Source organism: Budorcas taxicolor, chromosome 15 (genome assembly GCF_023091745.1).
Source record: "Budorcas taxicolor isolate Tak-1 chromosome 15, Takin1.1, whole genome shotgun sequence".
NCBI lineage: Eukaryota > Metazoa > Chordata > Mammalia > Artiodactyla > Bovidae > Budorcas > Budorcas taxicolor.
The window spans coordinates 21,143,632-21,157,901 of NC_068924.1; positions in this window are offsets into that span (position 1 = coordinate 21,143,632).

Consider the following 14,270-nt stretch of genomic DNA (forward strand, 5'->3'; position numbering starts at 1 on the left):
TCTCATGGGCAGAGGAGCCTGGGAGGCTGCAGTCCATGGGGTCGCCAAGAGTTGGACACGACTGAGTGACTTCACTTTCACTTTTCACTTTCATGCACTGGAGAAGGAAATGGCAACCCACTCCAGCGTTCTTGCCTGGAGACTCCCAGGGACCGCGGAGCCTGGTGGGCTGCCGTCTATGGGGTCGCACAGAGTCGGACACGACTGAATCGACTTAGCAGCAGCAGCAGCAACACATATATATGGAATCTAGAAGAACGGTACTGAAGAACTTATTTATAGGGCAGCAAATGGAGAAACAGACATAGAGAATAGACTTATGGACATGGGGAGGGGGAGGAGAGGGTGAAATGTATGTAAAGTGTAACATGGAAACTTACATTACCGTATGTAGAATAGATAGCCAACAAGAATTTGCTGTGTGGCTCAGGACACTCGAACAAGGGGTGGGATGGGGAGGGAGCCGGGAGGCAGCTTCAAAAGGGAGGGGATATATGTATACCTATGACTGATTCATGTTGAGGTTTGACAGAAAACAACAAAATTCTGTAAACCAATGATCCTTCAAATTAAAAAAAAAAGACACTTCTCTTTGTGGTGTCCCCCAGGAGACCATGCAATAGAGAACACAGTAAGAGTATGTGTGACAAATGAAGTGGCAATATAGAAGGGAATTTGGATGTTGGCGGAGGCAAGATTTGGGGTCTTCACTTCCAGTGTCCCTTATAGCTCAAATACCTTTCTTGGTTTCTCCTCTGACAGTGATTCTCCTTCCACACTCCAGAAACCCAACTCCTGGTCCTGAGATCCTGACTTGTCTGTTTCCCCATGACTTCCAGAGCCCAGGTTGGCCCGGATTCTAGACAATGACACCACTGGCATCAGCAAGTCAGTGCCTCTTACCTCCCCTCAGTGTCACACTACATCAGAAGCAGGCAGGCCTAGGCAGGTACCATACAGCAGCTCACAGGCTGGGGTGAGAAACCGGACATCTCTTGAGAATTTACTCAAACTGTGTGTGCCCTGACAGAGCATGTTCTTTGAGACATCACAGGGACTCTGGGGCCCAATCAGGACACTTCTCAGGCTTGCGGCAGCCAGATGCAAACACCTCTGACTTGCAATCCCACCACCAGAGTCTCAAAATCAGAATTAAAATCTTCCTTGGAGAGCTAGAATTCCCTGCAAGGCAGGGTCTCTCCGTAAATGGGTAACGAAAATCACTACTGCCTCAATTTTTTTTTTTATTGGAACATCTGTTTTCTCCCATAATACCATTCAACAAATCCCCCCAAAAAAAGTGTAGCTACTAAATTGAAAAATAATTATTAAACAATCTACTCATCCCTGGCTCTGGAGATTAGGGGGAGAAATGAGACCCATTCACAAGAGGATGCTCCTCTTTCTGGAGAAAGTCAGTCACTCTGTAGATGTCTCTGGGGTGTGATATTGAGCAAGATTCTCCAGGAGTGACTGAGAAGGGTCCTCCACAGCTGGCAAGAAGAACCATCACCACTCACCTAGGATCGCCAATAGCCCAGATATGGGACTTCTGCTCACAGTTAGCAGAGGGCTGTTTCTATTTCACCCAGGCAATATATATTGCAAACTCCACATAAAAGGACCGAAGAATAAAAAGAGGGTTGTTTTTTCTAATAAATATTCTTTTGCTGCTAATCCACCCTTTGTAACTGTCAGGCTTCATGGAGCTGGCACTGAGCCCATCAGATAACAATGCAGCTGTGACCCGAGAAACGTGAGAAGAGGAGCCGATTAATCAAGATGAAAAACACGTTTGGTAACTGTGTCTGAGGGGAGGTCCAAGGGGAGTCTTCAGAGGAGTTATTCTGGCAGCTCCAGGACCCCAGATCCAATGCCACCCAGAAGTCGAGGCTACCCCACAGACACAGGGGTCAGATGCACGGGTCCTGAGAGCAGGTAGCTAGTTTCTCTAACTTTCTGCACAGGGGTTGGCTCCCTGCGCCTTCCTGAGCTGGCTTAATGGAAAATGGATACAGCATGACAGAGGAGTCCCACCACAAGGCACATGCTTGTGGTACTTCCCCCATCCCACCACAGCGTCAGGCTGAAGACACACACATCTCCAGGCAGGCAGCCCAAGGCAGTAGCACGCTCCTCTCCTGCTCCCCGACAAGCCCCCAGCAAGCAGTCCCAACCAAAGGTGAGGCTGAAGGCAAAGGGATTTGGCCAACGGCTGTGTTTTCCTAATCAAGAGTTAGGACAAGTGACCCGACAAGGCAGGTAAGGTGGAGCGGTCAGGCGGAACACTTCCGAGTTAGGGCTGTCCCGAAAACTCTGGGTTTTGTATGGATGAAAGAACAGAGAATGGAAACACTGGTCTTCTAGGCTAAGTGATATGAAAAGGACTATTCCATAGATTTTACGCCTCTACATCTTTCTCCACTTTTCCTTCCTCCGTCATCATCTATGATTATATCCTACGGAAAGGTCTGCCCCAGGCCAGCCCCCAGGATTTCTCCAAACCCTATCACACTGCTCCTGTTGCTTTTCCCTGCATCTCTGTCCCGTGAGCCAACCCAATCCGCACTGACCACGGAGCTTTGGGAGCCTCCAACCAGGCATCTCCTCCTCCCTCAGGAGGAACTGGGGACTGTGGGTGCAGTCCAGAGTCACCACGCTGGGACAGTAGACAGTGGGGAGGCCTGGCATCATCAGTGCTGGTCATTATCCATTTAAACTTTGGCCCAGAGCCCCAGAACCCCAGGACACAGAGCCCAGAACCGACCCTTTATTTTGACTTTCCTCTGCTGTTCTCAACTATGAGGGGGTTACTCCCAGCCGGGCCTCAGCTGTCTGGGGCAATTCTGGAGGAGTGGGAGGACAAGCATTCATTCCATCCCCCAAAGAGTCGACTGGAAAGACACCAGCAGGAGCCGCAGGAAGAGCCTTGCAGCCAGGAAGACATGCAAGGGTCTCCGTAGCTCAGAGGAGAGCCAGTCCTGTGATAGCCCGCTAAATAGTTCATCAAAATCACAGTCACCGTGGTAGACCACTCACTTTGTTCTGAGCACTGTTGTAAACTTCTTCTATTAACTAATTTGTCCCAGCTTCACAACAACCCTCTTATTTTATGGGCGGAAGTGACCAACACATGGGCTTCCCAGGTGGCACTGCTGCTGCTGCTGCTGCTAAGTCGCTTCAGTCGTGTCCAACTCTGTGCGACCCCATAGACGGCGGCTCCCCAGCCCCTGGGATTCTCCAGGCAAGAACTGGCAAAGAATCTGCGTGCCAAAATGGGAGGTGTAAGAGAAGTGGGTTCGATCCCTGGGTGGAGAAGATCCCCTGGAAGAGGACATGGCAACCCACTCCAGTACTCTTGCCTGGAGAATCCCCTGGCCAGAGGAGCCTGGGGGGCTACAGTCCATGGGGTCCCAAAGAGTCGGACACAACTGAAGCGACAACATGCATGCATGCAAACGTCACATAATATAAGCTTCACCATTTTAACCACTCTAAAATGTACATTTACGTAACATTCAGGACATTCACAATGTTACACAACCCTAGCAGATTCCAGAACATTTTTATCACCCCCCAAAAGAAACCTCGACAGACCTTTTGAATGATTACAATAACCGATATCTGAGGTCGCGCCCTCTATTGGCAAAGCTTCACATCATACTTACCGGAGCGAGAAGGCTCGGGGTCCAGTCAGAGCTGCAGAGCAGGCAGGGAAGGTGAACGTGTTGCTGACGGGCAGTAGACGGATTACTGGCACATTACTCACATTTTACACACGAGGAAAGGGAGCTGGGATGTTAAGTAACTTGCTCGAGGTCATGCAGTTACTGGCGAAGCCAGGCTGTCTGACTCCAAAAGGAGGCAGATACTTCTGTCTGAAAGATAATAAAGGCTGCCAGCAAAGACGCTGCATAGCTTCTCGTGAATAGCACAGATAAGGTTCGGCGAACTCGCTGACCAAATCTGACGTTCTTAGGAGAAAGGGACATTTATAGCGCTCTGAACCGGGAAGCTGAATGGAGGCACTCAGGAAGAGAGAAAACCTCTGAAATTCGCTAGCTGTGAAAGTCACAGTTCATCTAATTAGGCCAAGAATTGCAGGAGACGATAACCAGCCCTGGCTGAGGGAAGTAAGTGCTGGGGCAGGCAGAGAAGACGAGGGCTCCGCGTCGGACTTCAGCTCTCCCCCAGCCGGTCCCACGGTGTGTCTGGTAACTTCCCAGCTCCCGTTCTCCGCTGGAGTCCTGGTACATCCCATTAGTCTTTCTCGGCTCCTTGCCATCGTTTCTTTCGCTTTGTTTTCCACCTAGAGAGCATGCCCCTCTCCTCGTAACTTCTCTACACCCCATTCCTGCTGGTTAGCACAAGCCTCAGTGGGGTATTTTTTCTGAATGCAGAAAGTGCGTAACAAGAGAATCAACACTTAAGAGGCCCTTGCTAACCTGGCGTGCTCGGTGCTGAACGTTTTCCAGGGCATGACCGCCTTTTATCCTCACCAAGGGAGCCCGAGTGAGGCAACCGAGATCTAGAGAGAGGACTTCTGCAAAGTCACGCAAGCACCTTGGGGGCAGAACCAAGATGAGAATCCTAGTCTTTGTGATTCCAGAACTAACCTCTTGACCCGCAATGCCCAGTCACTCAGTCATGTCTGACTCTTGTGACCCCGTGGACAGTAGCCCACCAGGCTCCTCTGTCCATGGGATTCTCCAGGTAAGAATACCGGAGTGGGTTGCCACGACCTCCTCCAGGGGATCTTCCCGAGCCAGGAATCAAAGCCAGATCTCTTGCATCTCCTGCATTTTCAGATGGATTCTTTACCACTAGTGCCACCTGGTAAGCCACTAACCTCTTAACCACTGTATTAAAGAGCCTCTCAACTGTGTTGGGCCATCACAATATAGCTCCGTCATGGGGAGCTAATGTTTCCTTACTCCCCACTTGCAGACCTTTCCTTCCCCCCAGACTACAAGTTCTCCAAGGGCAGGCACCGTGACATAAGGCAGCTCAGCACAGAGCCTCACATTCAGAGTCCTTTCCTTCTTTTCTGTTCCCCTGTAGTGTCTACGTAAGTAACAAAATATTTCCATATCCAGAAGCACAAATTAATGGACTTATATGAAGGGAAGACTAACTGATCTTTGTACCTTGACGCAGAGAAGAAAGGAAGGCTGTGGTTTCAGTCGGGCTTCCCAGGTGGCTCAGTGGTAAGGACTCCACCTGCCAATGCCAAGAGACGCAAGAGACACAGGTTCGATCCCTGGGTTGGGAAAATCCCCTGGAGGAAGGTATGGCAACCCATTCCAGTATTCTTTTCTGGAAAAGATCCATGGACAGAGGAGCCTGGTGGGCTGCATTTCCAGGGGTCACAAAGGGTCAGACACGACTGAGTATCTGAGCACGGGCACAGTGGTTTTAGTATTGTGTTGAGAGATGAACCGAGGAGAGGAAACTGCAGGGCAAGAGTTATGTATTGCTTTGTGGCTGGCCTAGAGTTCCAGTCAGCTGTTAATGTCACCCTAATGAGAAGAACAACTCCTACCTTTAGAGCCCGTGGTATATGCCAGGTCCTGTCAGTGCTGAATTTATAATAGCTCGTAAGTCCACATACCAAGCTTATGAGATAGGTACTGCTATTATCACTACTTTGTAGATGAGGAAATTAAGACTCAGAGAAGAAACTTTCCTAAAGGTTTGTAGCTGCTAAATGGTAGAGTTTGAATTTAACCCAGGGCTTTCTAATTCCAAAACTAGAGGGAAGGGAAGGACCCCCAAAATCTATTTCGGGAACAGTACCTCTCACCGAAGTCCAGATATTCAAACTCTTCATATTATCAAATATTTACTATTTCTAAACAGATGGTAATTGACTCATGGAAGATATGGCCACTGCAGTTGAGAGGCTAATAATTTAGACAAGAGGACAGATGAAGAGAAAGAAGGAAAATACAGGACAACCAGCAGGTCCAGACAGCAAGGAGATGGGCTGCCTTGTGAGGGAACTGATGGGAGTGGAGAAAAGCATAGGAAGTTTAGGTAAGCAATCTTATTGCTGCTGCTGCTGCTGCTGCTGCTAAGTCACTTCAGTCATGTCCGACTCTGCGATCCCATAGACGGCAGCCCACAAGGCTCCCCCATCCCTGGGATTCTTCAGGCAAGAACACTGGAGTGGGTTGCCATTTCTTTCTCCAGTGCATGAAAGTGAAAAGTGAAAGGGAAGTCGCTCAGTCATGTCCGACTCTTAGCGACCCCATGGACTGCAGCCCACCAGGCTCCTCCGTCCATGGGATTTTCCAGGCAAGAGTACTGGAGTGGGGTGCCATTGCCTTCTCCAAAGGGATCTGATTAGACAACTTCTAAGTTTCCTTCCATAGCTGATAACTCTGTGATTCTGTTAACTGGCTGACAGTCAACAGGAAATGTAGGAACTTAACTCTAGCGAAGTTCGGAGGTTTGGGCACACGTTATACCATCAGCATGAAAGAAGCAGATGTTGTCACAAAGCATGGCTAGGGTTCCCAGCAGAGGACATGAGAGGAGTGGGGACAGAAGCCAGAGATCTGAGAGCCCAGGAGTCTGTGGAAGAGGAAGGAGGAGAAGAGAAGGAGGAGGAGGAAGGGTGGGGGGAGAAAAAGAGTATGGGGCGGGGAGGAAGGAGGGGGGGAGAAGAAGGAAACTCTAACACCAGTTATGCCAAGGTGGCAGCGAAAGTCAGAACGGCTCAGCACAAGCCAGGAAGCACTTGTGATCACTTACCCTTCATGCGTTTGACACTCTACCCATTCAGCAAACATCAGTGAATATTACTGCGAGCCAGGCACTGTTCCTGGAGCTGGAAAGCGAGGTGAGCACACAGGTAAAGCCTGGCTCTCAGGCACTAACGCTCTTGGACAAAGCTTATGTGCAAAACACTTCATTGTGGGTTACACAAAAGAAAGGAGATCATGGTCCCTACGCCCAAATCACTCAAAGCTGGCCTGTGGATACTAAACCAACACAAGGCAAGCTAAATTGCAATCCAATATTCAAATAGAACGTGTAGAGAATAACAGACAGGAAAGAAACTAACAAGTCAAAATTTTGTCCTGCCAAGTGGAAGAGACAGGAACACACTTGGAGGCAGGGAAGTATACCAGCTTAACTTAATTAAACCTTGCTTTATGCTGTTTAAAAAACATAGGCTTTCATATTCCTCAGAAACTTAATCTTACTGCCACTACTTCTCAAGTGATATAGCTGTCCCTCCTAGGAGTAGTTCTAGAGGTCTTGTCATCTCACCTGGGCCAAGCCCGGCAGACTTCCTGGCAGAGAAGCAGGAAAGAGATGGTGTCTATCCTTCATAGTTCGATTCAATTCAGTCGCTCAGTCGTGTCCAACTCTTTGCGACCCCATGAACCGCAGCACACCAGGCCTCCCTGTCCATCACCAACTGCCAGAGTCCACCCAAACCCATGTCCATCAAGTTGGTGATGCCATCCAACCATCTCATCCTCTGTCTTCCCCTTCTCCTCCTGCCCTCTATCTTTCCCAGCATCAGGGTCTTTTCAAATGAGTAAGCTCTTCGCATCAGGTGGCCAAGTACTGGCGTTTCAGCTTTAACATTAGTCCTTCAAATGAACACGCAGGACTGATCTCCTTTAGGACGGACTGGTGGGATCTCCTTTCAGTCCAAGGGACTCTCAAGAGTCCTCCAGCACCACAGTTCAAAAGCATCAATTCTTCAGTGCTCAGCTTTCTTTATAGTCCAACTCTCACATCCATACATGACCACTGGAAAAACCATAGCCTTGACTAGATGGACCTTTGTTGGCAAAGCAATATCTCTATTTTTCGATATGCTTTCTAGGTTGGTCATAACCTCCCTTCCAAGGAGTGAGTGTCTTTTAATTTCTTGTCTGCCATCATCATCTGCAGTGAAATTGGAGCCCAGAAAAATAAAGTCACCTACTTTTTCCACCGTTTCTCCGTCTATTTGCCATGAAGTGATGGGACCGGGTGCCATGATCTTCGGTTCCTGAATGTTGAGCTTTAAGCCAACTTTTTCACTCTCCTCTTGCACTTTCATCAAGAGGCTCTTTAGTTCCTCTTCACTTTCTGCCATAAAGGTGGTGTCATCTGCATATCTGAGGTTATTGATATTTCTCCCGGCAATCTTGGTTCCAGCTTGTGTTTCTTCCAGCTCAGCGTTTCTCATAATGTACTCTGCATATAAGTTAAATAAGCAGGTGACAATATACAGCCTTGACACACTCCTTTTCCTATTTGGAACCAGTCTGTTGTTCCATGTCCAGTTCTAACTGTTGCTTCCTGACCTGCATACAGGTTTCCCAAGAGGCAGGTCAGGTGGGCTGGTATTCCCATGTCCTGAAGAATTTTCCACAGTTTATTGTGATTCACACAGTCAAAGGCTTTGGCATAGTCAGTAAAGCAGAAATAGATGTTTTTCTGGAACTCTCTTGCTTTTTCCATGATCCAGCAGATGTTGGCAATTTGATCTCTGGTTCTTCTGCCTTTTCTAAAACCAGCTTGAACATCTGGAAGTTCATGGTTCATGGATTCCTGAAGCCTGGCTTGGAGAATTTTGAGCATTACTTTACTAGCTTGTGAGATGAGTGCAATTGTGCGGTAGTTTGAGCATTCTTTGGCATTGCCTTTCTTTGGGATTGGAATGAAAACTGACCTTTTCCAGCCCTGTGGCCACTGCTGAGTCTTCCAAATTTGCTGGCATATTGAGTGCAGCACTTTCACAGCATCATCTTTCAGGATTTGAAATAGCTCAACTGGAATTCCATCACCTCCACTAGCTTTGTTCATAGTCATGCTTTCTAAGGCCCACTTGACTTCACATTCCAGGATGTCTGGCTCTATGTGAGTGATCACACCATCGTGATTATCTGGGTCATGAAGATCATTTTTGTACAGTTCTTCTGTGTATTCTTGCCACCTCTTCTTAATATCTTCCTCTTCTGTTATGTCCATACCATTTCTGTCCTTTATCGAGCCCATCTTTGCATGAAATGTTCCCTTCGTATCTCTAATTTTCTTGAAGAGATCTCTAGTCTTTCCCATTATATTGTTTTCCTCTATTTCTTTGCATTGATCCCTGAAGAAGGCTTTCTTATCTCTTCTTGCTATTCTTTGGAACTCTGCATTCAAATGGGTGTATCTTTCCTTTTCTCCTTTGCTTTTCATTTCCCTTCTTTTCACAGCTATTTGTAAGGCCTCCTCAGACAGCTCTTTTGCTTTTTTGCATTTCTTTTTCTTGAGGATGGTCTTGATTCCTGTCTCCTGTACAATGTCACGAACCTCTGTCCATAGTTCATCAGGCACTCTGTCTATCAGATCTAGTCACTTAAATCTATTTCTCACTTCCACTGTAGAGTCATAAGGGATTTGATTTAGGTCATACGTGAAAATGGAAAATGATCTAGTGGTTTTCTCCATTTTCTTCAATTTCGGTCTGAATTTGGCAATAAGGAGTTCACGATCCAAGCCACAGTCAGCTCCCGGTCTTGTTTTTGCTGACTGGATAGAGCTTCTCCATCTTTGGCTGCAAAGAATATAATCCATCTGATTTCAGTGTTGACCATCTGGTGATGTCCATGTGTAGAGTCTTCTCCTGTGTTGCTGGAAGAGGGTGTTTGCTGTGACCAGTGCATTCTCTTGGCAGAACTCTATTAGCCTTTGCCCTGCTTCATTCTGTACTCCAAGGCCAAATTTGCCTATTACTCCAGCTGTTTCTTGACTTCCTACTTTTGCATTCCAATCCCCTATAATGAAAAAGACATCTTTTTTGGGTGTTAGTTCTAGAAGGTCTTGTAGGTCTTCACAGAACTGTTCAACTTCAGCTTCTTCAGCGTTACTGGTCAACGCATAGACTTGGATTACCATGATATTGAATGGTTTGCCTTGGAAACAAACAGAGATCATTCTGTCATTTTTGAGATTGCATCCAAGTACTGCATTTTGGACTCTTTGGTTGACTATGAGGGCTACTCCATTTCTTCTAAGGGATTCTTGCCCACAGTAGTAGATATAATGGTCATCTGAGTTAAATTCACCCATTCCAGTCCATTTTAGTTCACTCATTCCTATAATGTCGATATTCAATCTTGCCATCTCCTGTTTGACCACTTCCAATTTGCCTTGATTCATGGACCTAACGTTCCAGGTTCCTATGCAATATTGCTCTTTACAGCATCGGACCTTGCTTCCATCACCAGTCCCATTCACAACTGGGTGTTGTTTTTGCTTTGGCTCCCTCCCTTCATTCTTTCTGGAGTTATTTCTCCACTGATCTCCAGTAGCATATTGGGCACCTACTGACCTGGAGAGTTCATCTTTTAATGTCTTATCTTTTTGCCTTTTCATACTGTTCATGGGGTTCTCAAGGCAAGAATACTGAAGTGGTTTGCCATTCCCTTCTCCAGTGGACCACATTGTGTCAGACCTCTCCACCGTCACCCAGCCGTCTTGGGTGGCCCCGCACAGCATGACTTAGTTTCACTGAGTTAAACAAGGCTGTGGTTCATGTGACCAGATTGGCTAGTTGTCTGTGATTGTGGTTTCAGTATGTCTGCCCTCTGATCCCCTCTCTCAGTGCCTACTGTCTTACTTGGGTTTCTCTTACCTTGGACGTGGGGTCTCTCTTCATGGCCACTCCAGCAAAGTGCGGCCACTGCTCCTTACCTCTGATGCCATCTTCATAAACCAGCATTTATTGTTCTCAATGGGCCAGGAATATAAAATAGTCCTAAAATGTACATCAATGTTAGAAGGGACCTAATTGATCATCCAGCCTGATTTCCTTGTTTTACAATTGAAGAAACTGAGGTGTGGGAACATGAAATGGTTTGTCCATGGTAAATTAGTAGCCACTAACAGACTCAAACCCCAGTTTCCTAGAGATCCCTCTTCCTCCAGATAGAAAAAGGACTGTGTATCCAGGAAGGCGTGGGAGGCAGGGAACCTTTGAGGTCCTTACCAGCCCAACCCCGGGATGGTATCACTATTCAGCCCTTCCTCTGTTGCTCACCCTACATCACTCCCATTGCATCTGCCAGCCCAGCTCTGGGATCTCACCTGGCAGGCCTCTCAAGTTCAGACCTCACTTGGTCCTAGGACTGACTCTCCAGCAAGATGCAAATCAGAGAGGCTGGTGCCAGCTTCCCCAGGGCTGCCTAGTTCTAACCAGAATCCGAGAGTAGTAAGATGAGCCCTGAAGAATCCAAAACCTGTCTGAGGTTCTCAAAGCAAATAGAGCTGAGGGGACCAGGCCATGGACAAGGGCAAAAGGTGTCTTTTGGTGGTTCCCTTTGCTGGAATGCACCAGCACCACCCGGGGCTGGAATGGAGACCCAGAAACCAGCCCCAGTCATCTCCATGGGGCCAAGAGGAGCTCCACGCCCCACTCTGCCCTCGAGGATTCAGACCTGGGATACCCAAGGGTGGTGATGGAGAATCCAGGGCCTCTCGCAGGTAGGTGGTGACTGGGGAAGGCCCATGACCACATGGGCAAGCAGGAGAAGGACTCTAATTCTCCTGGAGAGAGAGAATAATTCTCCTGAGAGAATTTTTCTGCCAGAGACTGTGCCCTGCCCTGGAAGAGCAGCTCCCCAGGAATGACACTTGAAGAGCTGGCTCAGGGCCACGAGAGCATATAGCTCTGGGTTTTGTGTCCCCTTTATAAATGGAGGCAGGGGAGGAGAGGAATTCTTCAGCTGAGTAACACAATGCCTCTGGGTCCGGCCCACAGGGCTTGGCCCTGGGAAGAGCAAACAAGCTGGCCGCCCTGTCCCCGCAGGTTTGTGGCCGCCAGCCTCCAGCTGCCACTCACTGCTCTGGGGCGTGGACGAAGGGGAGGGGAGCCGCCCCGCTCTCCCCACACCCCTAGGGACGTTGAAGAAAGACTGCAGTCCAGCCCTCAACCTCCAGGGGAAGGCCAGGCCCAGGGTTCAACATCACCAACCATCAAATGTAACTCTGTACCTCCACCCCGTGCTGTCCCGGTTCCCACCCTCCCCACTGACCCAGGCCCCCAAACCCAGCTGCCAGCCCAGGGTTTCTTCCCCAAAAGCCTCTGCTCAAGGCTGGGAGCACCCCCCACCTCAGCTCCCGCCTCCACAGATGGACATGTGTTCTGCACCTCACAGGCCCAGAGTGAGCACCTGTGATCCAAACAGTCAGCCACAGCAATAAAATGTTAATAGCAACCAGCGTTCCTGCAGAATTCGGCCATTGACAAAATACTTTTTATGGGTATCAGTTTTCTCATGGTTGGACGGCATCACCCACTCAATGAACACGAGTTTGAGCAAACTCCAGGAGACCGTGAAGGACAGGGAAGCCTAGCCCGCTGCAGTCCATGGGGTTGCAAAGAGTCGGACGCGGCTGAGCGGCTGAACAGCAACAACAGCCTTCTAAGTCACGCATCATCATCTAGCCAGTTTTCAGACTGGAAAGTAAGAGGCTGGTTGGAGGCAGTCACTGAAGTGACCAAGTCAGAATCTGAACCCAAACCACTGGGCTCACTGTCTCACAGTCCATCCACAAACCCGGCCACCTGATCGCTGGTGCCAATGGTCTGCAGAACGGGTTAGGACTGATGCTGACTTTGCAGCCCTGGCTTTTCAAAGCCGGCAGCTGGATGAATGAGAGGCTCTCACCTGGCAGCCCGAGGGCTCCAGGCCTCACCTGATCCCCAGGCTCCCAGCCCCCCGCCCCCCAGCAGGTGCCCCCTCACCCCGCCCCACTGCCCTCCCTGCCAGGCTCCCGGCCAGGCCCGCGCCCTCTGCATGCTGTTTGTTTTGCTGAGGGTTTCCGTTGGCTCGAGTGTGGGTGTTTGTTGTACTCCCGCAGATGGCAGACAGCATGCCCTCCCCACCATCACCCCACCCCAGGGGCTGTGTGGAAGCAGACGCCACAGGCAGAACAAAAGCCTAGCAGCTGAACAGCCCGTCTGCCGACATCTTTTATCCAATCCAAGTCCAGACATTATCTTGACAAAATTCCTTTTAACTCCTCCAGCATCTGGGACTCTTCCAGCCTGGCTCCCATCAGTCTGGAGCCCCCCAACACTTCCCCCACCCTCACAGAAAACATCTGCTCCTCTGATAGAGCAGGACACACTGTTGCAAAAAGCACTTTGGTTTGGGGTGGGGGGTGGGGACGGGAGGTTATTAATATTTGGACTCTTGGCTTCCATCCATTATGCCCCCTCGGAACTCAGAGATCCGACACTCACAGAAACTTCTGACAAAAGGCAAGGAGGGTACTGCTCTGGAGAAGGTGGAAGATAACGCTCATGCTCAGAACTCCCCTCAGCAGTAAGTCTCGCCTTTCACTGCCTCTGAGAGGCCCCTTGATGAGACAGACAGATGCTCCTGTGGGGGCTGGGGTGCAGGAGTGCTGGAGAAGGATGTGGTTTCTCTGTTTTTAAAGCAAAGGTTTCTCATTCCCAAATCTCAGTATTCTCTTGTGGCCCTAAGAGCTGTGCTCAGCTTGCAGACAAGCACCTCTCCCTTTGGAAATACAGAGGCTGGGAATGGCCTGGAAGTCCTTGTTACCCATGCCTGAGGCTAGAACTCCAGGGGCACGCCCGCCCCCTGCCCCGCACCCTCACCACTGTTCAGTGACTCCAGCTAGACTCCCCTATTTTCACCCCACAGTCTCTCCCCTGCTTCGACCGCTCTGCCCAGCTTCTCAGATGGATGACTCGGCTACCCAGCCTTCCTGGGTTTTCTTTTCAGCCCCAGACATGTCTTGAGTGATCCCCATCACTAGCCAAGGCCCACCTCACTCTACCCTCATGCTCAGATCTGCAAGACCCAAGCCAGGCCCAGAAGGGAAACATAGCTATCACTCCTGAGCCTGCTGGACAACATATTACGTCCACATGAAAGTATGTCCTTGGAGACGTCCAAGCTGACTCTGCCCACAAGGACCTAGAAGCAGCCAAAGATGCTGCAAAGGAGAAAGGCAAAGGAGCCTGCCAGGGCACCCACAGAGGCATCAGCAGGTGGGACATCGAAGTCTCATCGTGGCTGCCCCTTGGCAGTTCTGGAGTTCTGCAGGTGCTGACACCGGGTCCCAGACCCCCACATTCCATTTATTGGTTAGATGGCTAACTCCAATTTGTGCATACCAAATTCCAGAACAAAAAGAGAACTTGGGCCTGGTGTGCAGAAGTGCTTTGCCCAGTACCCTAGAAACACAATGTAACCCAGTGCACATTGCCAGCCTGAGCTTTCCAGCCTGAACCTCTGGACTCA